The sequence below is a fragment of the Mus caroli genome, unplaced genomic scaffold, assembly GCF_978045245.1.
Source record: "Mus caroli unplaced genomic scaffold, Mus_caroli_1 scaffold_14, whole genome shotgun sequence".
In the NCBI taxonomy this organism is placed as follows: domain Eukaryota; kingdom Metazoa; phylum Chordata; class Mammalia; order Rodentia; family Muridae; genus Mus; species Mus caroli.
The window spans coordinates 33,411,471-33,437,726 of NW_028227269.1; the positions used below are offsets into that span (position 1 = coordinate 33,411,471).

The following is a 26,256-nucleotide window of genomic DNA, read 5'->3' on the forward strand; positions in this document are numbered from 1 at the left end:
CCCTATAGGTGGAACAACAATATGAACTAACCAGTACCCCTAGAGCTTGTGTCTCTAGCTGCATATATAGCAGAAGATGGCCTAGTTGGCCATCATTGGGAAGAGAGGCCCCTTGGTGTTGCAAACTTTATATGCCCCAGTACAGGGAAACACCAGGGCCAAGAAGTGGGAGTGGGTGGGTAGAAGAGCAGGGGGTGGTGGTATGGGGGACTTTCAGGATAGCATTTGAAATGTAAATGAAGAAAATACCTAATAAAAATTGAAAAAAAAAAAAAAAAGAAAAAGAAATCACAAATTTCCCTCCCAAAGTGTTTGTATCATTTCCCATTCTTTCTTAGTTTGGGTTTCCATTGCTGTGAAGAGACACCATGACCAAGACAACTCTTATAAAGGACAACATTTAATTGGGGCTGCTTACTAGTTCTGAGGCTCAGTCCATTATCATCAAGGTGGGAAGCAAAATAATATCGAAGCAGGCATAGCATTGGAGAAGGAGTTGAGAGTTCTGTGCCCTGATTGGAAGACAGCCAGGAGAAGACTGTCTCATCGACAACTAGGAGGAGGGTCTCCACTCTCACCCCTACAATGACACATTTCCTCCAACAAGGAAGCACCTACTCCAACAAGGCCACCCCTCCTCATTGTGTTACTTCCTGGGCCAAGAATTCAAACCAGCACACATTCCCATCAGCAATGCATGAATGCCCCTTTCATTCTATGTTCTCACTAGTATCTGTCACCCTTCAACTCATCGGAGGGGCATAGAGCTGAATCTCATTGATTTAATTTGCTTCTCCTGCTGTTGCACAGGGGCAACTTCATATTTGTGTGCCTATGGCACACCTTTTCTAATGAGATATTTGTTACAGTGTTTGGTCCATATTTTAATGTTTGTTTGTCTTACTAAGTGTTAAGTGTTGCTATAGGTGGGGGTCTCGAACTGTTTAGTGCCTACCCTACAGTGCTACTGGGACTTAGTAGAAAGAAGTCAGGTTGTTGGGGACTTCAGTTATTCCTGGGACTCTGGCTCCTTGTGTTTCTTCTTGTTTCTTGGCTACCATGAGGTGAGAAAGCTTTCTCTTCCACACAGATTTCAGCATGGCACACTGTCTTCTCATAGGCTAAGGACAATTGGGCCAGTTACACTGCCTTCTCATAGGCAAAATGCAATAGAGCTGGATACTCTGCCTTTTGATCACCTAAATGGAATGGAGGGTGACACAAGTCTTCCCATAGACTACATGCAATGGAGCCAGATCCACTGCCTTCCCCTAAACTAAGTAAGTATGATGGAGCCAATCTACCAAGCGCTGAAACCTGAACTCTGTGAGCCATAGTAATTGTTCTTCCACATAAGTCAGTTACTTCAGATATTTGTTGCAGCAATAGAAAGTCAATATGAGTTCATTGTATGTATTTTAGATACCAGCCCTGTATCTTGCAAATATTTTCTGCCAGTCTGTGTCTTAACTTTTCATTTTCTTAAAACGGCCTTTGCAGGACAGAAAACTTAAATTCTAGAGAACTCGAGGTTAACCACTTTGCCTTCCATCCATGGCAACTCTGGTTTTGTATTCAGTCATCTCCAAACCCAACACTGTTTCCATATTTATCTTGTAGAATGTTTTTACTTTTGTTTTTACATTTTTGTTTATGTCTACTTTAAGTAATATTCTAAGGGTGTAAAGCCTAAATCTAGATTCATTATTTACATTGGGTGCTCAGTAACTTACCAGTAACTTTTGTCTTAAATATTTTATTAGTAGATATTTTTGTATAATATACTTCGATAATATTTGCTCTGATGTAAGGTTTAAAGGGTGTCATCGTTGATGCTTTCTGCCAAAGCTTAGGTGATTTGTGTTTTTGTAACTTGTTTCTGGGCATGCTACTGTTTTTCACTGACTTATTAGAGTAAGCTGTAAAGTCAGGTAGGCTCTGTTCTCCCACCTTTGGTATCATCTTGAGTCCTTTGCCATTTTACATACAGACTGAAATTAGGTTGTTCTAATCCACAGAATTGGATCTACAGGTCAGCTTGGAAAGAACTGACATCTTGACAACACTGAGTCTTCCTATTATCATCTGATGGTTCCTCTTAATAATGTTTTTATCAGAGTTTGGTTGTTTGCCTCATATAGAGCTTGCATATATTTTGATAGTTGTGTTTGAGAATTTATACTTTTGATGCAAATGTGAATAGTATTGTCATTTTTAATTTTTAATGTGTATGGGTACTTTATTGGCATGCATGTCTGTACACCAAGTTCATGCAGTGCCTCTAAGGCCTGAAGTGGACATTGAATCCTCTAGGACTGGAGTTAGACTGTTGTTAGCCACCATGTGGGTGCTGGGAAGAGCAGTTATTGCTTGACAGGTGACCCATCTCTTCAGACCTTGTGTGCTTTCAGTTTTATATTTGCTTTACGTATAATGTTATACTGAAAAGCAATAAACTTATATGCAATGTCTATATTCTGGAACTTTCTATGACTACTTCTTATTTCCAGAAGGAACTTTGTCAGTCCTTTCTGGTTCTCTGCATAGGAAATCATGGCACCTAAAATTTAAAGATGGTTTTATTTCTTCCTTCTCAATATGTATAAGTTTTTTTTCCTACTTTTATTTCATTAGATAGGACTTAAAAACCATACTGGAATGTATGGTGATATGGTGAGAAAAGACATGTTTGCTTAATTGCTGATCTGTTGGAGAACCATCTAGCTCCATAACAGAAAATATATTACCTGCAAGGTGTATTTGTGTATTATTTTCGTCAAAAGACACTCTTATAGTGATACCTAGTTTTTCAAAATCACAGTGAGCTATTGGGGCTTTCCAAAGGTCCCCTTCTCAATTTATTGATAAAATATGATTTTAAGAGAACTACTGAAACACTGAAAAGATAGACCATATCTTGTGCTATAACAAATATCCTAATATGCGTAAAAGGATAGAAATTATGTAATCATAGCAATTGGAAAAATGACCAAAATATAACTTAAATATCTGCAAATACTTAGGAATTTAATTTAATTTCATTAAGTAATTAAAAAGTCAGTGAAAAATTATTAATAAAGGCAACATTTGGTATGAGACAATGCCTAAAACTTCATGTGTCACACTTTATCAGTCAGTGCTGCTAAAGTTCTGATGCTTTTTGCTTTATTTAAAACTTTTAAAATTTCTTTCTTTTCCTCCCTCCAGTCCCTTCCATGTCTCCTCAAATGTCTTCTTACCAATCCCTCTCAAATGGATGGCATCTTTTTCTTCAATGATTATTTTTACATACATATATGTGTGTATATATTATATACATAACACATACAAACATACAAATTTGAAAATGTATAAATATATAAATACAACCTGTTTTGTTTGTTTAGCCTTGCTTGTATTTATATTATTTCTGGACTGAAAACTTGGTAATGGATGGGCAATTAGGTGGCTAATCCCAGGGCAAAACAGTCTCCCTCTCTCAGAAGTTTTTGGTTCCCTGTAGCTCTTTGTCAATGGGTGGGTCCCTGTGAAAGTTCCCCTTTCCATGCTAGCATATCTTTTGCTACTGTCATTGTTCAGTCTTATTTCATCAGCCATATTGTTGAGGCATCATGGGTGAAGTTCTGGTCACTTCTAGGAGATCGAGAATTTTGGAAGACTTCCTGATCCTCTGGGTCTTATAACCTTTCTATCCCTCTTCTGAGATATTCCTTGAGCTATAGGTTCAGCAAAGATGTTGTATATTTATCTGTGGGTGCTGAGAGCCTCACAATCTGTTGCTATCTGTATTTCGAGAAGTCGTGGTTTTCTGTAATGATCTTTATGTGCTGCAAAGAGATGAGGGGTTGAGAGCTAGAATTAACTGTGGCTATAAGGTCAAGTTGACAAAGCAGGTGGGAATTACACTAGTGTATTTAAGTGGTGGCTGTAGGTTCTTCTCTAAGCTCCATGACAGTCTCAATCCTGGGTTTGTTAGCTATAATTCTAGTAGGAGGGATGGTTTCTCTCCTGCTGAGCAGGCTTAAAGTCCAACCAGATAGTTGTTGGTTGCAGCCAAGATATGAATGCTTCTCTGGCACCATTAGAGACATCTTGCTACGCTGGTCATTGTTGTGGCTCATAGATGTCTCAGCTGGGCCACCCTGTTGTTTGTACTCCTCCCATGACAGCTTCAGAGCTCCTTCTAACATTGTCAAGCTACTTTGCAGGGAAGAGGTTTTCAGGTCAGTTGGAGTCTTCAGAGTCCCATGTGCTAAGTGGTTTTTATATTGAGCACTAAGAACTTACATTTAACCTCTCAGAGGCAGACAAGGGCAACGGCAATCATCCATGTCGTTTGGGGAGTATATTGGACTTTCCTGACCAACAACTTGAAAGGAAGTTTCTCAAACCTGTATTAACCTCCCTTCGTGTCCTCAGTTTTAAAGGCAGCTCCCATTTTCTCTACGTTCCCTTTATATCACCTGCATTCTGCTGTTCCTTTCATAAATATAAAACTGTTACCATAATAGATTGAAAGAAACCAACTGCTATGCCCCCAAAATAAATGAAAGTAAGAAAATAAAGAATGCAGTACTTTAAAATGTATAAAGTCTCTGGGTAAATGGATGGAGAAAATATGAGAATACAAACCTATTAATATCTGAACACAGAAAGAGTGTCTTGGTGGTTCTTACAGGGAAGTCAGCGCTACCATACCATTAACCAGAGACTAACACGAGGAGGGATTGGAGGGTAGTATTCTTTATAAACAGATGCAAGCACTGTTTCCAGGGAACCCTGCAGAGTCCTGATAGGATCACACTTCACTGCCAAGATGGATTTATTTCAGAAATGCAAGATGGCCTCATATCTGAAAATCTATAGATAAAATTCACAGAATAAATAATTCAGTAAGCAAAGAGCTTTACTTTATTTCCTTAGATACAGAAAAGGGTTTGATATACCTTAACCCTTGTTTCTTTTAAAAACCGAAGCCTCCCAGTAAGCTGGAGACTGAAGGGCTCTTGACTTATATGATACAGGCATCTGTAGAAAACCTATGGACAACCTCATTTCTAAATTAGAACCCTCAGGTGCTTCCTCTTACAAGAACAGGAACAAGTCCCCAGAGCTCACGGACTACTTCCTGTTATACTGCCACCCACTGGTGGCCTTGTGCACTGCAGAGAGGTGAAATGAATGAGGCACACAAGTATAGTTTTATTTGTATGGCTGACTGCATGGAAAAAATCTAATGACATATGTAAAACTCCTAAGGGAAGTTCTGTTTTTACCCGGCTTTTCCACAGCAGTGCTAGCCCACAACAGCTGTGCTCCACAGGAAAGGGGTCTGAAGTCAGGGCATTTGGCAGCAACTTCTCTCATGCTTCCTTAGCTTTTCCATGACTGTATTCTATTCCATATGCATGCTATAAGTGTATGAGTTTTAGTTATACGTTAAAAAAAAAAACATATGCTTTTCCTCTTTCTGATTGTTAGCTATGTAGGCCAATTCACTGACAAAACAATTTTAGACTTGTTACTTCATAACAATGTTTTTGTTTTTTACTTTTTATTTTTATCTTTATTTTATTTTACAACTCACAATCATTTGTCCTCAGCCTCCAAAGTGCTGGAGTTGCAAGTAATCACTATAATTTTTATGGTTTGAGGATAAACACCAGGGAGCAAGTGTTCTATTGTAGTTAAAACTTCTTTTCATAAGTGAAACATATTATTTGCCTCATTTTAAAACTGTACACCAAGTACTCCTTGGATAATATAAGTCAACATATTGAAGCTCATTTTAACTATGAGCATCTGTACTTAGCATTTCAGCCAACACAGGGTCTTGAAGTTGTTAATATACTTCACACACACACACACACACACACACACACACACACACACACACACACACACACACATTTGCAGAGTATAGCACAGCATTGTAACCAATGAAGCTTTAGTTATTTTCCTTTTTATTTACTCTTCTCCCATATATTACATTCCAACTGCAGTTTCCCTCCCTCCCCTCCCCCCGAGTCTCTCCACCTCCCCCCCCCACCTCCTCTTTCCCCTGGATCTACCCTCTCCTCTTTATTTCCCCTCAGAAAAGAGCAGACCTTCCAGGGTCACCAACAAAATATGGAATGGCCTGCTACAATAAGACGAGCATATATTCTCACATCAAGGCTGATCAAGGCAACCCAGTAGGAGAAAAGTGGTCCTAAAGGCAGACAAAAGAGTCAGAGATAACTGCCACTCCCACTGATAGGAATTCCACAAGAACACTGAGTCACAAAAACATGACATATGTGCAGAAGACCTAGATCATACCCCTACAGTGCCCCTGACCTCTGTGAGCCCACTTGGGTCCTGGTCAGTTAATTCTGTGGGCTATATTATGGTGTCCTTGATCCGTTTGGCTCCTCTAATCTTTCCCTTGCTCCTCCTCAGGACTACCCCACCTCCATCTAATATTTGGCTGTAAGATTCTGCTTCTGCTCCCATCAGTTGATAGATAGACTCTCTCTGGTCTCTCTGATGGTGATTATACTAGGCTTTGATCCCAACACTTCCAGTAGGCAGGACAAACTCTAGGTGGAAGGTTTTGTGGTCGGATTGGTGTGCCAATCCCTCCACTCGAGGCCTTGCCTGGTTATAGAGGGTGGCTGGTTCAAGCTCTGTCCTCCATTATTAGGAGTCTTTGATAATGCCATTCTCATAGATTCCATGGAGTTTCTACCTCACTCCCCAAATTCCCCCAAATTCCAGCCCTCTCTCCTGCCATCTCCCCACATCTGATCTCTCCTGTTCTCATCCCCACACACCCCAGTCCACCCTCCAAATCTATTCTATTTTCCCATTCCCAGGAAGATCCTTGTGGCCTGCTCCCTTGATCCCTCCATGTTCCTTAGTCACTCTGGGCCTGTGAATTATAGCATGATTATCACTTACTTAACAGCTAATATCCACTTATTAGTGAGCACACATCATGTTTGTCTTTCTGAGACTGGGTTACCTTACGTAGGATGATTTCTTTCTAGTTCCATTCATTTGCCAGCAATTTCATTTTTATTTTTAAGAGCTGAGTAATTGTGTAAATGTACCACATTTTTTATCCCTTCCTCAGTTGAGGGACATCTAGGTTGTTCCCAGTTTCTGGACATTACAAATAAAGCTGGTATGAACATAGTTGAGCAAGTGTCCATGTGGTAGGATGGAGCATCCCTTGGGTATATGTCCAGGAGTGGTATGGCTGCTTCTTGAGTTACATCAAGTCCTAGTTTTCTGAGAAACTTCCATATTGATTTCCAAAGTGAATGTACAAGTTTGCACACCCACCAGCAATGGAAGAGTGTTCCCCTTGCTTCACATGCTTGCCAACATGTGCTGTCACTTGCATTAAAATACGTAGTCTTAAACACTTGGTACCATGCTCATTTCTTTTTGTCATTTCCTAAATATAACATTTTAAGAGACCAATTATCGGTGACTTTTCCTTTATCCATTTCTGACAAAAACTACTGTGCGTTCATTGTTCCTGTCTACTGACCAGGAGTTTCACTCTCCCAGTACCTTTGTATTGAAAAACTGCTAAACTGCCTTAGGGCGTGTGATCCTCAGTATTCTGGATTATGGTTAAATAAATAGGTAGAGAATTCATGAGATATGTGTTTTAAAGCCTAACTGAAAGCTAGTGAAAGCAGTTGAGTTGATTCCTTGTTGTTTACTTGTACTTGCTATTGTCGATTACCCAGGGGTCCATCACAATATGAATGTGGCATAAAGGCAAAGAACGGAGAGCAGAGAAGCAGTTCATAAATATTTGAAGGGTCATGAATGTCATAAAGGAAATGTCATGACGAGAAGCTTGGGCATGCATCACAGGGGAAAATAGCTGGAAATTGGTGCAGAACCACAATTTCAAGGCAGACACAATGCAGCTCTAGTGGGAAGAAGTAAAACTCCATTGTGAATAATCATGTTTTCTTAGATTTCAAATTTATTATGTGAGAAAATATACAAGGCAGTGTCCTTTGTGCACAACTGATGTCTCTGCTTACTCTTTAAAGTTTAAAGAACCTTGGCCCATTTAGAGATACAGCAGTTGAGACATACGGGCTTCTCAAATCTCAGCCGTTGCAGATTAATTGGGCATCTGACCATGAAAATACCCCACACAAACAGAAAAGCTTTGTGGAGGTGAAGGTGGTGCTATTGTCACAAGCCCTGGAAATGCTTCAGAGTGCAGCACTTAAATGCCTGATGACTACTCAGCTCGTTTTGTGATTAAGAACACAAACCAGACACCTTTTTCTACATCAACGGAAATATCACCTTGATTTCATGAAAGGCTCACTTCTTTTCTTTTTCAGTTAATTGGTTTGTGTCCCCCTTTTTGTAAATAATACTTACAGTGTCTGATAACACTTGGCTTTTTCATGATCTTAACTAAGCAGGTAGTATTGCTCATTACTGTAATGTATCATGCTACTAATCACTGCAGCAGCCACTGTTGGTTATACGTCTCTGTTGGAATCTAACCTGCACACTTAAAGACAACGTCAATGTAGTGTCAATTTAGATTATCTTGATTCTACTACTATTTTTTTTAAAATATTTTTTATTACGTATTTTCCTCAATTACATTTCCAATGCTATCCCAAAAGTCCCCCATACCCCCCCCACTCCCCTACTCACCCATTCCCACTTTTTGGCCCTGGTGTTCCCCTGTACTGGGGCATATAAAGTATGCATGTCCAATGGGCCTCTCTTTCCAGTGATGGCTGACTAGGCCATCTTTTGATATTTTCAGGGATCATTTCTATAGTTCGCTTCTACTACTATTTTTAACTGCTTGATTTCTCCATGAAATTAAAGAAAAAAATAACCTAATAATTTTATAAGAAGCAAAGCTTCTCCGGGTTGCCTATACAGTGTGATGGCTTCTTTCAACATTATCGTCTCTCTCTATATATATTTTTGATGAAATCATTTACTCTTTACTGTTTAAAAGATTATCAAATGGCAATATCATTAGTACCTAAGAGTTGTTACAATGGCTGCTCAGATGGCTCAGTGTGTAGAGATGCTTGCCACCAAGACTAATAACTTGAGTTCTATCCTTGGATACAGAGTGGAAGGAGAGAACCAACTCCCACAAGTCCTCCTCTGACTTCTCCTCCAGAACACTGACATATTCACCCCACCCCCAAATCTCCAAACACACAAAGTATCAAGAAAAAGAAAGATTATATTTTGGACACAACTATAAGCTATTTGAAGTCTGTAAGACATTATTTTCTTTAAACTGTATACAAAAATCCATCTCCCTTATTCTTTAAAAAAGTCAGTTCAAAATAGATTGAGAACCTAAATGAGATTCCTGAACTCCATTAGGGGAACAGTTCTCAACCTTCTTCAGTTCATCATGTTGTGGTGACCACCAATCACAAAGTTATTTTTGTTACTACTTCGTATTTATAATTTTGCTACTCTTATGAATTGTAATGAAAATATCTCTCATGCTGGATATATGATAACCAACCCCTATGAAAGGGTCATTCAAACCCCAAAGAGGTCGTGGTCCACAGGTTGAAAACCACTGTACCAAAGGAAACCATAGGTAATACACATCAAGATATAGGCCTATGCAAGGGCTTTCTGAAATGACTGCACAGCACAGGAATTAATTTTGAGAACTGAAAATAGAACAGACAGGGGAACAACCAGCAGAATGAGTATAAACAACCTTTAGAATGGCAAAACAATCGTTCCCAACTCTACATCCAACAGGATACTAATGTCTAGAACTTATCTCAAAAATAAATCACTACATTGATAAGTGATCCAATCAACAAGTGGGCTTCTGAGTTGAGTATTTAATTCTCAAAGGAAGAAATACAAGTTACTAATTAGTATTTGAGAAATTGGACAAAATCCTTAACCATCAGGGGCATGCACACTGAAACTACAGTGAGCTTCTGTCTCATAAGTCAGAGTAACTTGCAAGAAGACAAAGGACCACAACACTGCCCAGGATCTAGATAAAGAGGAACCCATATATACTGATGGTGCAATGTAGACTTGGGCAGCCACTGTGGAAGTCAGTGTAGATGTTTGAAAAAGAATCTAAATAGGAGCTAGGCTATAGCTTAGTTAGTAAAATAATTGCCAGACCTGTATAAAGTCCTGTCTCCCAAAGTAGATTTAAAATAATCTTTAACAATTTGTTGTTTAAATTTCATTTTTCAAGGTTTGTTTTTGAGTTTATTTTAATTAATTAACTAATCATTAATTAATTAAATTCATTGACAATAGAGTTGTCTCTCATACATCATGACTACAGTTTTCTATCCCCCCACTCTTTCCAGCTTCCCCCCTCCACTTCCCCTCTCCTCCAGATCCACTCACCCTACTCCTTTCAGAAAAGAGCAGTCCTCCAAGAGACAACAACCAAATACAATAAAACATCACAGCAAGCCAAGGCAAAAGGCCCTCAAACCAAGGCTGGGCAAGGCCAGGAAGGAAAAGAAGCCAAAGAGGCAGAGACACACCTGCTCCTGTGATAAGGTATTCCACAAAAACACCAAGCTAACATTTACAATGTAGATGCAGACGACCTGGTGCAGACTCCTGCAGATCCTGTGCTTACCACTTCAGTCTCTGTGAGCCATATATGCTCTGCATATTTGATTCAATAGTCTGTGGTCTGATGTCCTCCATTCCCTCTGACTCCTATAGTCTTGTGGATTGGGCCTTAAGCTACATTAGTCATTGTTTGCTCACTCTTACAAGCTCTTGCCCACCAACTTGCTCCAGTACATCTTGTAGGCAGGATGGACTGTAGGTCAAAGGCTTGCCTGCACTATTGGTATTCTGTTCAGAAAGTCATCTCCTGTGCCAGCGATTTCAAGACTGTTCCCCACTTTCTCTTCTATCAGGTTCAATGAGTCTGGTTTTATGTTGAGGTCTTTGATCCACTTGAACTTGAGTTATGTGCAGGTGATAAATATGAATCCATTTGCATTCTTCTATATGCATACTTTAGTTTGACCAACACATTTTGTGGAGGATGCTTTATTTTTCCATCCTGTATTTCTGGCTTCTTTATATAAATTCAGCTATCCATATGTGTGTGGATATATGTCTGGATTTTCAGTTTGATTACATTGATTAATGTACATGTTTTTATGCCAATACCATGTGGGTGTTATTACTATAGCTTTGTAATACAACTTGAAATCAAGGATAGTGGTGATATCTTCAGCAGTTCTTTCATTGTTCAGGATTGTTTAGCAATCCTTGGTTTTTTGTTTATCTATATGAAGTTGAGACTTATACTTTCAAGGCCTGCAAAGAATTTTTCCTTTGTAAGTGTACCATGTGTGTGCAGGTGCCCACAGAGGGTATTGAACCCATGGAGTGAAGTACCTAATGTGAGTAATGGAACTTGGGTCTTCTAGAGGAGCAGCAGGTCATCTAAATCTTTGCTGAGTCTTCTCTCCATCTCTTCCACTGTGCTTTATAGGGGATACATTGGGTATTCTCATTATACCATTTCTATTGGATTTCCTTTACTTTTCATTCATATTCTTGCTGAATCAGTTGATGACTTCTGAACCCATATTGTTAATTTTCTCATCTGTTTTGCCGACTCTTTCCTCTGTGTGTCTGGCTTCCCACTCGGCATCCTAGATTGGGTCCATCTCCTTTGAAAATCCTCATTTATATAATTGATTATTTATATAAAACTTGAGGAATTTTTGTATGGATCCCTACCTATTTCATTATTTTTGGATTCATTCCTTTTAGAGAGTCATGATGCTATGTTCTTCATCTTTCTTGCATGGCTCTTGAGATTTGTGATTTGGTTGTTTCTCCTTTTCTCAGAAAGGGGATGCTTATTGCGTGGCTTAGTTATGACATTTCCATATCCATGACCAGTAAATAAGGAAGAGATAAGCTGATGATGTGTAGAAAGCAACAACCTATGCATGATAAAGAAACACAACTACAATGAACTATAGTGCATCAGTTGTCAGCTCTCTGGTGGCAGGTCCAGGCAAGAGGAGAGAACCCTGGTCCAGCCGAGTTTTTCCAGGTCTGAGCAGGATGGTGAGTGGCCATGGTCCAAAACAAACATACCCAGGCTGGGAGTCTTGTCAAAGCAGGAACTCGCTTGAATGTGGCAGCAATTTGCTTATATAGGCAGGTCAAGGAGGTGGTGATAGAAGTATGGGGTGAGATGACATATGGGGTGGAGTGAGATGATGAAGGGTGTGGGGTGATCTCACAGGACCTATAAGAAAATGATACATCAGCAGTAGCTAGGCAGAGGCAGTCTCAAAATTCAGGTTGGTAAGTTGTGCTGAGTCATTCTCAAAAATGAAGCCAGGCTTGGGTTTGTCCCCAAGGCCCAAACCAAGGCCAAATAGGGCCCAACAATCAGTGTATCACTAACTACTGTGGAAACAGAATGCAGAAAACTACTCTAGAGGAGGCTCAGAAGTTAAACACTGTTTAAGGTAACTGTAGAAGTAGTAAGTGCACAAAATGAAGGAGACAGGAAAGAGGAGAAAAGGGCTAAATAAGTGAACAGGGAATCAGAGGGAAAAGCAAAGCTGTAGAGGGGAAGGGAAAATTGAAGATTGGCAAAAAGTAAGAAAGGAATGGCCAACTAAGATGAGCAAGAAGGTGGTAGAGAGATGGGAGAGAAAGAGAAGTGGGATGCTTTGTGCACTGTGAAGAGAGGAGGACCTGGAGACACTACAGCAGCACACCACAGAGGAACAGGCTCATGTGATAGGCTTATGCTGCCACCTGAGGCCATTGGTGATAACTCTTCCATGCTGTGGCCAAGGGCTATGTCTGAGTCTGTGGCCCTAGCACAGCAGATGTCTACGTCGATGTCCACAGCCCATGTTACCACCACAAGCCATGGAGACATCCCAGGCTGGGTTGGCTATATTGATATCTGACAACTATGCTGAGCTGGTCCTGCCCCCCTCACCAGACATGATAGTCAGGAGAGCTGGCTGGTCAGCTGGGCAGTAAGGGAAAACTGACCCTAGTTCATGGGTGAGGATAGCTGGGGTGATGAGAAACTCAGCTACCACCCAGGTCCAGATACAGGGCTTTGAGCTGGCCCACTCCAGTATCTACACCACCCATGGGCTGTTGGAACGCGTAAAGGGACTGGTTCTTTAGATCGAAAGCTGCAAGACCAACATGTCACAGGGCGGCAACAGGATATCCAAAAGTGTCCTGTGAGGATCTGGTAATGATAGTGTAGCAGAAGCCAGAAGCCTCAAGCCAGACTCATTGCAATGACCATTGGCAGGTAAAACTGTGTGGACAAAAGGGTATATTGTGTGACACACCAGGACACACTGCAGCTTCAACAGCAAGATGCTTTATTTATTTTTTACTTAATTTTATTTTTTATTTTCTTTTGCTGGGGAGGTTGCATGGGTGAATGGTGGGCAGGAAGCAATGGGGAGATGAATGGGCCTAGGATGCATGATTTATTCCATGTGCCTTGTATCATAAATGACTTGTATCTCATGTCTTTCATCACATAAGTTTCCCCTTTTAAGTTACAGAGTGCCGGTATGTAGTTAGCATCTGACAATCCTGAACTTAAAGACTTTGTCCACCTACAGATGTACAGCCTCAGAGAAGAGCCCCATACAGATTTGCTTAGGTAGGAATTACAGGAATCTGGTACCCACAGCCAATCCTGTATCATATGTAGTGCCGGCTGTCAAAGGACTGAAAGTGTGTTTATCAGTTTCTTCTCACATTGGTGTGATAAAATATTCTGACAGAAGTGACTTGAACTGTGAATTGGAATTTACCTCGTCTTTAAGTTGATTTTGTTGATATAGACACTATCACGGTCATACAAATAGAAAACTGAGCAATGGATACAAACACTTTCACTGCAGAGGGGACATGTCAAGCCTGGAGGACAGAAACAGCTTTTCTCTGTCAGCGGAACAGCTTTTTTCTGATGCCAGTGTTTAAGACCTTTTACATTATGCCAAACTGCAGACTATCCACAGCACGTTTCCCAAAAGACCATTGGTTTTGTAGGTCAGAATCATGTTATTTCCATTACTATTACTGAATGAAGAGGCTCGTTCATGAGGGATGAAGGACGCTGTCATTCATCTGTTCCTGTGTGCTATCCACAGGGAGGTATGTGCTATTTTGAGGACGTATTTTTTTGTCCTGAAGGCTGAAGTTGGGTACCTAGCATAGGGGGTCAGCCACACCCCTGACAGATTTATGTCATGATCAAGTGGTTTATCGAGGGTGGTTTAGGCACTATCTGTTGCAGTCTGGAAGAGATACTGTAAAACTCACAGAAAAAGATAACTTTTAGTTCCTTTAGGGTCAATATGACCTCCTGATACATCCTTTAGCCAATGTTTCTACTTGCTGTTTATGGAATTAGATAATGTTTATAAGTTACATCTTAAAGTAGATGATAAAAAATAACTAAGATATAATAACATGCAAAGATAAAGAAGTAGAAGATAAGCACTATAAAACAGTAAAATACAAGCCAAGAATTAATGAAAGATTAGAGAGAGATGATAATGAAAACTGAAAGATTAAAGAAAATCTTGAAAGAGTAAATATTAGCTACAAGGGGAAACCTAAGTCCTAGAATAGGGTGTATATATTCAGAGTGTGTGATAACAGCGGTCAGAAGAGTAAAAAAGGCAAAGCCCAGTTGTTAAAAGGACCATCTGGGCTGAGGCTGTGGACAATCCCCAGGCTTCCGCCTCTATTCTTGCTGGGAGCCTTGACAGTGTTCCTGTTCCCCAGAGAGGTGGCTTCACCAGCACAGGGGAGTTTTGAATCATGAAGATCCCTTCTTGTATTTCTGCAACATGAGTTCATCCCTGATTTCCAGTCAGGCAGAGATTACCACACTCTGCCTCAACCTACGATCTTCTAGCATATTTAAATATTTTCATTTTTGTACTTGTTTATTTGGACAAAAAGAAATATTAAAATGAAAAGCCCCTAAATTTTACATCTAGCTGTTTACTCTTGTTTTCAAAATGAATCATTGCACAGATGATATTTCTCAGTTTGTAAATACGATTTAAATTATTCTTATGTCAGCCAGGACCCATTTCTAGGACAAAATTGAAAGACTTATTTTCATAGAGAAATTCTTAAAAATAAGTCACCTCCTTAATGAGTGGCCTAGAGTGGCTTGATCAGTCTTACAGATACTTGAAAATAGTTTTAAAAACATGTGGTTTTACGAAGATTTCAGTCTTTCCTTTTAATTGAATACAAACAAGTTTTCTTAAATTGATGTCACTGATAGAAATAATGAATATGCTTTATCTTACAGGACACTCAGTTCGTTTTGTTCCTTCAACTTGAGATAATTATGGGCAGAATGATTTGATTTAACCAAATAGTTTTAAATAAAATTTCATCTTGATTTGATTTCCATTTGACTATTGTGCTAAACCAAGTTCTATGCCCTATTTGAATAATACCAGATGCATGCTATGAAGTTATAGGTCAATATTAGCATATAAAAATGACACATTAGAATAATTATGATGCAGAAAGATTTTCTGCAGAAGTAGAGGTGAGCTGATTGTATCAGTTAGAGGGGATGGAGGATACCATGGAATCATGGCCTCCTAGACACAACAGGACCGAAGCAATGTGAATTCATAGAGACTAAAGATACATGCACAGGACCTGTACAGGCTTGTTTCAGATGGGGTCCTAGAGCTGAGAGAAATGGATACAAACCCCCATCCCTAATCCCAAAGCTATCTCCAATTGATAACCATTTGCAAATGAAAAATTAGTTCCCTCCAAGGGAGTCTCACTGAAGGAAAAAACACTTTTTAAAAATTAATTTGTGTATTCACTTTACACCCGGATTCCCCAGTCCCTCCTCTCCTCCCAGTTCCACACTTATGAATCCCTACCCACATTGACCCCTCTCCTTCTCCTCAGAGAAGAGGAAGTCCCCCTTGCATACCATCCCACCTTGGGACATCTAGTCGCAAGTGTATCCTCTCCCACTGGTGCCCAACCAGGCAGTCCAGTTAGGGGAAAGGGATCCAATAGCAGGCAAGGAAGTCAAAGTCAGGCTCTACTCCAGTTGTTAGGGGACCACATGAAGATCAAGCTGCATATCTGCTACAAATGTGGAGGGGGCCTAGATCCAGCCCCTGCATGCTCTTTGGTTTGTGGTTCAGTCTCTGTGAGACCAAATGGTTCAATGTTAGTTGACTCTGTACATCTTCTTGTGGTGTCCTTGACTCCTCCAGTTTACTCAGTTCTATCCCCCACTCTTCCACAAGATTTCCTGAGTACCACCTGATATTTCGCTGTGGGTTTCTGCTTCTGTGTCCATCTGCTGCTAGATGAAGCCTCTCAGTAGACAGTTATACTAGACCCCTGTCTGCAAGCATAGGGCAATATCATAGTGTCAGGGATTGACTCTCTTACATGGGATGTGTTTCAAGGTGGGCCAGTCATTGGTTGGCCATACCCTCAATCTCAGCTTCATCTTTATGCCTGTGCATCTTATAGGCAGGGCAAATTTTGAGTTTAAGGTTTTTGGGGTGGGTTGATATTTTCCTTCTTCCACTGGAAGCCCCATCTGGCTACAGGAGGTGGGTGGTTATTTCAGTCTCCATATTCCTCACTGGTAGGAGTCACAGCTAGGGTCACCCCAATAGACTCCCTGGAACCTCTCCTCTTGACCCTTGTCCCAGGTCTCCAGCTATTCCCAGAAATGCCCCTCAGTCATCTATTGTGTTCTCAATTCTGGCCCTCTCCCACACCCTTCCTTCCCACACCTGGTCCCCATCACACTCTACTCTTCACCCTCTCTCCCACCCAGTTTCCTCTCTCTATAAATCTCTGATGATTATTTTTGGGAGACAAACCACTTTTAAAAGCAAGCCCTATGGCCAGTAAGTAGTAGGTGGAAAACACAAATCAAATTCAGTTGTATCTTTGGAGGTTGGAGGCTTTTTGTCTCATAACGTTAAATCAAGACTCTTTCTGTTATAAGTTCTTTGTGTATATACTGTGGCTTCTGGTTTTATTTTTTATGGGATTCCTGTGTATGCAAACATGTTTGGCTATGTCAACATGAGTTTCTTGTGCTTTTCCTTTGGCTATTTTGTTTTGTCATATTAAGATTTGTTTGTTTTTATTTTTCTCATAGTATTATTACTTCTAAGATGACTGATTTTTTTTTCCCCCAAGGAAATCAGAGTGTGTGGATCCAGGTGGGAGGGGAATTGGGGAAAAACTGGAAGGTGTAGAGGAAGGGGAAACTGTATTCAGAATATAATGTATGGGAAAATCTATTTTAAATAAAAGAAAAGAATACATTTAGGTAGATTTGATAATGCATTAAAAGGAGACATTATCAGGAGTGATTGGTGGGAAAAGGCCAGCAATAAGATAATTACACATTTAAGATTCTTCCTGATTCATTTCGGAATGAATGGTATCCTTCATTGTGTTACGATTTCAGCAATAAAGCCAGGTGAAGTTGTGGGTCAGAAAGTGGGGTCCGGTGTCTGCTGGGAGCTAGGGCCACTGGGCAAGGAGGGACATGGAAAGTTTTGAGAGAGAGGGAGACACTAGGACTAGCTTGAGCATTTGAACCATCAAAGCACACCTGCAGTGACACACTTTCTCTAACAAAGTCTCACCTCCTACTAGTGTCACTCTCTATGGTCTTGTGTGTGTGTGATTCATTCACACCACCATACACCTTAATATAGCAGCCAGCATGAATTTGAGGATTAGGCTTTAACTTCTTTTGAAGCTCGGGCATACTATGTACCTACCTCCAGATAACTGTTTCCAGAGCACAGGTCCAAAGCACGTTCTGTTTACCAGCCAAGCTTGCACGTGTATTTTACCTTCTCCAGTCTTTGAATTCTTCTTCTCTTAGCCCCGTCTCTGTAATTATCTACTATGTGCTTTCTGAATTTGTCTTTTCATCTCAGAATTAGAAGATCTCTGAGCTTTTGTAGACACTCTCCACAAAACAAGAATAATATCTTGCCCCTTCTGTGTATTGTGTATGCCCTTTCATACCAGTGTGCTGTTCTTTCAGACAATTAATTTTAAGCGTCATTGTTCTTTAGGTGTGGCTTGGGCAAGAATGAGATGAATGGTAAACCGATTTAAGTGGTTGAATGCAATATAAGCTAGTTATTGTTTTAACAACCTGGTTCAGAAGAATTCCCACTATATCAGGGTAGTTAAAACTTCTAACCGTGATGCTGAAGAGAGGGCTCAGCACTTAAAGTCTCTGGCTGCTCTTGCACAGCACCCAGGTTTCGTTCCCAGCATCCAGTTGATGGCTCACAATCACCTGTCACTCTACTTCCAGGGGGGCTGTCATCCTCTTCTGGCCTCTGACGAGACAACATACATGTGGCACACACATGCAGGCAAAACACCTATACACATAAAAATAAACCTAAGACTTCTGGCAATGAACATACCTGGAGACTGAGCTCTTCTGGTACATGGAGGGCTGGTCTTAGTCATACACCATGTTTACTATGTGGGAGGAAAAGAGAACAAGTCTTTTCTTCACTTGGCATCAAAATATTTTCTGGTTGTGAAAGAAAGAATTTCTCAGAAATATTTGTATCAACTGTCTACTTTGAGCACAAGAAAATAATTTCATATAGAGAAATAATTTGATTTTGTAAGTGGAAAGAGGTTGAATGAAATCTTAGAAAAATAGAGGTAAGAATTATGTACTCTTTCCAACATTAGTTCTTTGAAGTTCTGAATGGTAAAAAACTATCCCTATAGAATAATATGAAGACATTGGCATACATTTTAAGTCTAATATGATTAAGGGAAATGAGGAATGTTAGAACTATGCAAAATATTTCCATTTGAAATGTAGTTTATATAATTTCAAATTCTGCCTTATACTTTTCCGATAGAGTAAACACCAACAATTAGTTGTAGGTATCCTGTTATTCCAAAGTCAAGGCAAAGAGTTCCTTTCTATTAAGTGGATCAAATGTATGGTACAAAGCCATTTCCCATTGAAGAAGTATTCATTTCAAGCTTTAAAAAATGCTCACCTAAACAACTTATTCATGAACCATATTTTTTCAATCAGCTTTTGGCAACCAGTCTTAAATTAGAATTGAAATTGTTCCATTTGAGGCTCCCAAACAAGAAAATGAAAAATTAAGTGCTGATTTCAGACTTATTGAAGTCTTCTTTTGAGAATTAACAGGGCCAGAGCTATTTCACTTGTGACTTATTTACCATTTGGCAGAAGCGGAAAACAGAACTCTTCATGTTTTCACATCTTTGCCCCCAGGGCCAGCAATTTCCTTCTAGTTAGTGCCTCTGAAGACAATATTTCTTTTCTATATAAAAGTAGGGCTTGTATTAAAAACAGGATATTTTGTTGGTCCCTGACAGAGATGTCTGTTTACACTCACTGGATGAATGATGCATAAGGTTTGTGTTGTCTTGTGAAAAGCTTAGACACTTGATACTTACTGTATACCCTACACAGCTACCTTACACAGCAGTCAGGTTACAGTGCAAAGCAGAGACAATGAGTTATGGCATCACCGTATGAATCTCAGTCACTTTAGAATCAATGACCCAGAAAGGAGGAGAAAGCTATCATTAGATTAGACCATTAAAAGATGGGAAACATCTTTAAAACTATCCAGTCCAAACTTAGATAACAAGACACACATAATGTGGGGTTGTTTTCTAAATTACAGATTGTTGAGGGCAAGAATAAAGGTTCACTTCCAGAATCATATTCTGGAAATGGACAAAATAAGGGTCTGCCCTCTTCTTTTACACAGAAAACGACTCTAAAGATATTCACCTGCCCACAGGCATGCTTCTTCAGGCTGTACCTGGGGAATACCATGATTTATTTACAACAACAACAACAACAACAACAAATTATTTGTTTTCACTGGAGTTTAATTACAAATATTGTAATATACAGTTAGCAAAAACATGAGACTGCTTCTTGTTTACCTGATTCCCACATCTGACCATTGTCTAGCCAGCCACTATTGAATCTAATATCACACTTTTAACTTCTGAATCATTGCTGTAGTCCATATGTTTTTTTAGATTCCATAGGGGTTCCAGACCCCAATCTAATGGTTGTATGTAAGTATGTCTTCATTTGTCTTAATCAGCTGATGGTAGAGCTTTTCAGAGGTCAGCCATGCCAGGCTCCTGTCTGCAAGTGCAATATGGGGTCAGTAATAATGTCAGGACTTGGTATGGGAGCATGGGATGGGGACAGAGGGAGGGAGGAACCTGGGTGGAAGGGAAGAGGCAGAGGGGAAGGGGGGAGGATCAAGTACAGAGGGAGACAAGAGAGAAGCCCAGAGGGTCAGGAGAATGAATCAAAATATGCAGCAGTGTGTGGTGTGGGGCAGGGAGACCGCTAGAAAATCTCTGAGACTTGGGATGGGAGAGGCTACCAGGAATGAATGGTGATGACAGTAGTCCAAACACCCAACAGTGGGGAAATAGAACATGAAAAGACCACCGGCATAGACATGGTCCCCAGTTGAGGCAGGGGACGACCCACTCATCTTCAAAATTTTTGATCCAGAATTGTTCTAGTCTAAAGGAAATGCAGGGACAAAAATGGACCAGAGTTTATATATATTTTTTTAAAAACTAAAGTTTTTTAGAATTTATGCATGAATATTATATTTATATCATTTCAATGCCTCCTCTTCCATAAATTCCTTCTGTTCTCCTCTACTCCCTTTAAAATTCATAACTTCATCTTAAAACACATCTATAATAATTAAGATGCACACACATTTATCTCCAGCTAAGGCTCTTTAGTGTTACTCGTATGCACACATGAAGAGGGATGAAATGGTCTATCAGAGAGCTAATTCTTGGAAAATACTGATTATCTCTCTCAGCAGAGAGCTCTCCATATAAGGGAAAGACCTTATAACATTTCCCACATTCATATCAGCATGTCAACTGGTGCTGTTGTTATGAAGATTGTACTTAGGGAAGTGTATTCTTGAGATTTTGTGGTTGCATTTCCCCGGTCTTCTAGAGAAGATATCATTTCAAAATGTTCTGGTTCTCTGGCTCTTCTAATCTTTCTGCCCCCTTTTCCATGATGCACTCTGGACCTTAGGGGTAGGATTTGCATTTTAGATTTTGCTGCACAGCCCACAGTCCCTTTTCTCTGCATTTTGACTAGTTCTGAGTCTTTGTAATAGTCTCCATGTGTTGACAAAAGAAGTTTTTCAGAGGAGGGAGGAGAGTTATTTCTTGGGTTGACCCAGAGCAAGAGAAAAACAACCAGAGCCAGGCCTACAAGTGTAGAGATGTTGTGAGTAGGTAATTGTTCTCCCCCCTCCTTTTCTTAAAAACATATTAGTATATTAAGACACATGACACTTTCCCGGAACACATAGAGACCATATGTTCTGCAGTTTATAATATTTAACATTAATGCCACTTCTTTCTGTCACTGTATGATTGCTTCTGGGTCCAACACTGAATACCATCCTTATCACTTGGGTTGGTTTTAAGTTAGATAATTGCAAATATTCTTACACATTTAGAGAAAAGATATTTAGCATAATGTGTGTGTTTAGTAGTACTTAAGTCGCCATATGATGTAATTGCATTTATTTAATGTGTGTTTTATTACTGTGTATGTGTGACTATGCACATAGATGTACAGCAGCCTGTGGTGTGAGTCAGAAGACAACTCTAGTTAATTCTCTTTTTCTGCTCTGGGTTTTGGGACCAACCTCATGTTGTTAGGCTTGTATAGCAAAGCAAGCTCTTTACCCTCTGAATCACCTCATTGACACTGTAGTTTTGATTAGGTTGATTTATGTTGTAATGATGGTAAGTTGTCTTCACAGATTCTAACAGACATAACACCTCTTTACAACATTTTTTTTATTAATCACTGTTTGCTTTGTCCCTTTAAGAGGTCTTCATTGACAGATATTTTATACATACATACATACATACATACATACATACATACATACACTATGCCTACATCCCCTCAACAGATGCCATCTTTGAATTCCCAAACTCCTCATCATGTTTTCCTCTTATGATTCCTTGCTATAATTGCCTATCCCAGGGTCAACACTCTGACATTGCATTATACATTTGGACTTTTTTCAAAAGTGGTTCTTGAAGGTAAGGAAAGGCTCTTGATAGACCCTTCGAAGGGCAACCACTGAATACTCAGTGGTTTTCTAAAGTAGCAATGATATTTTAAAACATTTACTTCTTAGCTTTTACCAGTCTGGCTTCATTTAAAGTAGTGAGAAACCTTGGGTTTGCATATGTGAGCCCTGTGTCTATGCTAGGCTTCTTACCCTAACTGCAGAAAATGCAAAGAGGCAAGTTGGTTAAAAATGTAATAGTCTGACCTCCCTGGCAGTAAATAAGCTGATGGGTCACAGATAGAAGAAGATGGATTTGGAGATTCATGGGAACTCCTCTTTTCCAAATGCTTGTTATATATTTAAAGGTCACCAGTGCACAAGGGAGATCTGACTTTCTGGGAATTCATCCACTGCTGGTAAAACATGAGGTCGCCCTGTTTTTCATTACAGACTGATATTCTTTTTATTATTATTATTATTAGATACTTTCTTCATTTACATTTCAAATGCTATCCCAAAAGTCCCCTATACCCTCCCTTTCCCTGCTACCCTACCCACCCACTCCCACTTCTTGGCCCTGGTGTTCCCCTGTACTGGAGCATATAAAGTTTGCAAGACCTAGGGGACTCTCTTCTCAATGATGACTGACCGGGCCATCTTCCGCTACATATGCAGCTAGAGACACGAGCTCTGGGGGTACTGGTTAGTTCATATTGTTGTTCCACCTATAGGGTTGCAGACCCCTTTAGCTCTTGGGTACTTTCTCTAGCTCCTCCATTGGGGGCCCTGTGTTCCATCCTATAGATGACGGTGAGCATCCACTTCTGTATTTGCCAGGAACTGGCAAAACCTCACAGGAGACAGCTATATCAGGGTCCTTTCAGCAAAATCTTGCTGGCATATGCAATAGTGTCTGAGTTTGGAGGCTGATTATGGGGCAGTCTCTGGATGGTCCATCCTTTCGACAGACTGATATTCTTAAGTTTGTGTGTTCTGAGCTTCTAGCTGGGTGAGATGGCTCCGTTTCCACATTCAGAATCATGCAAAAGAGGCTTTCCAGTTCACAGCATGAACACAGGGCACTGAATAATGTTGTTGCCTTCTTTAGTAATCATTTAAACAAGGGACACCTTTTCTTGCTGCCTGCAGTAAAATCTGATTTGTCTAAGCTTCAGTGGAAATATAGCTAGGAGTCTAAGTAGGGCAGAACTGTCTCTTCTAACAGCTTTTATAACCTTGCCTTGACAGAATTATAATCGACAGAATTATCTCTTCTGTAGCTTTTATAACCACAATAAACTGTTCTATGGATAGAATTACAAATAGTGACTAGTGGAGTTTTGTTTGTTTGTTTGTTGTTGTTGTTATTTTCACGTGGCCAGGATCACTTGTGATTTCCACGTTTGGTTAGATGTTTAGATATTTTGAAACTTACAAGAGTGATTATTTTCACAATTAAAAAGTAGCCTTACATATATGACTAGAATTGTCCATATTGTCCTTTTTATAAATGTATGTTTACCACTAGGCAAGGGTTTCTGTTGCTGTTGGGGTAGGGAGATGGAAGTGCATCCATGTGCAGGTGAGTGTACTACCCATGGGCGTTGGGGCCAGCAATGACTTTGTGTACCTTCTTCTACTGCCCTGCATCTTGCTTTTGGAGATCTGGTCTCACAATGATGGTAGACCTTTTGGTTTCATTGTGGTTAGGCCAACTAACCAGTAAGCCTTTTGGGTCTTCCCGTGTCTATCTCGGCGGCTGATATTATAGGCATACACCATTATGTGGTGTATTTTATGTGGGGGTTGGGCATCCAAACTCAGGTTCTCATGAACCATCTGCTCAGCCCTAGGCAAGGATTTTGAGGAGGGAATTTGCTAAGACTTTGGTGTTCTCCATGATTGAATATGTGTACACATGTCATTTCCCTCTGATCCCATTCATCCTTCTGGGATAGAGTCCCTGGTGTTGCTTCTGCGGGTTTGATGAACAAGCAGGCTCTTCCTACTGGTTTCAAAGTCTGTCTTACATATCAAGCACATGAACTACTGATCTGACCACAGATTTTGAGTAAATTTTGGGGTTAGTTCTGAATATTTGTAAACAGGTGTCTAGTGGTACAGCTACTGGTCCAGGAGATCCATTTGGCATCCACTAAGTGGAAGATGTATCATCCAGGACAGCTCCCAGACTTCAGGGCCATGAGCATCACACAAGAATGTGTGATAAATGCAGAACCAGGCTTGGGTATGGCGGTTCACACCCGAAATTCCAGCACAAGGAGACTAAGTAAGAATTTTTGCTAATTTGAGGCAAGTCTAGGCTACAAAGTTACACAAACTAACAAATAATCTAAGCGGTCCAAAATCTTTGTACCTCATACTCCATACCAACTAAGCGCACTATTGAGACACAGTACATATTTTCTTAGTGTCTCACGGTCATCTACTCAAGGATATGACTTTGTCAAAATATGGAGCTCTTAAAATTCCTTATGCTCTGTCCAAACCACAAAGCAATTCCATCAGAGTACTGAGGCTGGGCCAGGGCATCGGTTTCTAAAGTTTCCCTATAAGAACTCCAGTGCCAAGTTTGAGAACCATGCTGTAGATGGAACTGGGGAGCAGATTTGAAACAATATGAATCATGCTCTTTGGCAAAAGAATGAACATGGAGGTACTTGTACCTCCTCTGCCACCCCATTAGACAGTGGCTGTGTCCTTGCCCAGTGGGCCAAAGGGAAAAACTGTGAAATAGAGTGTAAGATTGTGAGTATGCTCTCAATTTTAATAACACCCATGATGCTTTGGGTCTGTTACTTGGTCTGTCTTGACTCTTGCTTTGTCATAGGAACTGGAACTCTGTGTCCCTATATTCTACAACCTTTGGATACAGGACATATATCCTATAGGCACATGAGTTGTTTTCCTAGTCCACATTCATTCAAAATTTGTATATTCTTCTACCCAATTTAATCTTTCCTTGTAGATACACTGTGTTCCAAGATAAAGACTGGGCTAGTTTAGAGAGATAGCAATGTATAATTTTACAGATAAGAGAGCTAGCTGATTTATGAGATAGATGAAAGAAAATATTATCTGTGACTACATACTGGTTATTTTCTCTAAAAGCATAGAATGATCTCCTGTGAATTGAACTACTTGTTAATAGATGGGCTGCCCTAATACCCTCCAGCTAGAGTCTGCTGTAGGCTGTGCAAGCGCAGTGGCTTTCTGTTGTTTGGGGAAAATATCCTGTGTCGCTCCCTTATAAAGAAGCTTATATGTTATTATCTCTAAAGGGTTAAAAGGCTGTATTTATGGGTAATGCTTCTTAATTTCATTTCCTGGGAAGGAATGATGATGTACAATTCACTCAGTAACCACAAGAACTCTAGCATGTGTAAGACCCAAGATCTCTATTTTGAAGCAATAGAAACTGAGCTTCGGAAAGGCCAAGAATTTATTCTAACTAATTCAGGGATGAAGCTGGGAATGGTTCCTTTCTTTGTATCAGTTGGTCTTAATTTATTTAAATTTTTTATTCCTTTTCTACCACCCATTAGAATAAAAGCTCCCCTAGGTTTACCAATCTTATCCAAGTCAATGAGATTGCCTCTCACCAGTTCCCTACTTCTTTGCCTCAGGAAAGTGGGGCCTGTTGATCTTGATTTCTTCTCACTTTCCTGATTCAGACTACAAGAAATGAAGCTGCCATGCTTCATGGGTCTCACATGAGATGCATCATTCCTGCCAGGAGGGCAGCATTCTGTACTGTACTTCCTGGGTAATGTGAACTCAGATGCACAGAGATTCAGAGGAGTCTTAATTCTAACTTCGTTCAGGTTGAAAACAAATCTCTTCCATACACATCATTGAGAACATTGTAAACCATGAAATTTATATTTTACGAAACACTAAAAACATCTTCCATCAGTGTTAGTGAATGTTCAGTGATTGTGTGTATTGTTGGATGTGGGAGGATTGACGAATAGCATTTGTTAATCTCTGATATAAATTACTCTCATGGCTGATTTCATGCTTTGGGGTAAAACATACA

At 40.0% G+C, this 26,256-nt stretch overlaps 1 long non-coding RNA gene across 3 annotated transcripts in view; it reads left to right on the top strand.

Moving 5' to 3' along the window:
• LOC110306965 (uncharacterized) overlaps positions 1 to 26,256 on the top strand; it is a 181,699-nt gene that overhangs the window by 1,814 nt on the left and 153,629 nt on the right. For 2 of the 3 annotated variants that reach the window (XR_015045215.1, XR_015045213.1), the window contains exon 2: positions 339 to 1,280. This is a non-coding gene — a long non-coding RNA (uncharacterized LOC110306965). Of the gene's footprint in view, positions 1 to 338; positions 1,281 to 2,018; positions 2,476 to 26,256 lie in introns of those variants that run through there. The other variant, XR_015045214.1, reaches the window with a different exon arrangement.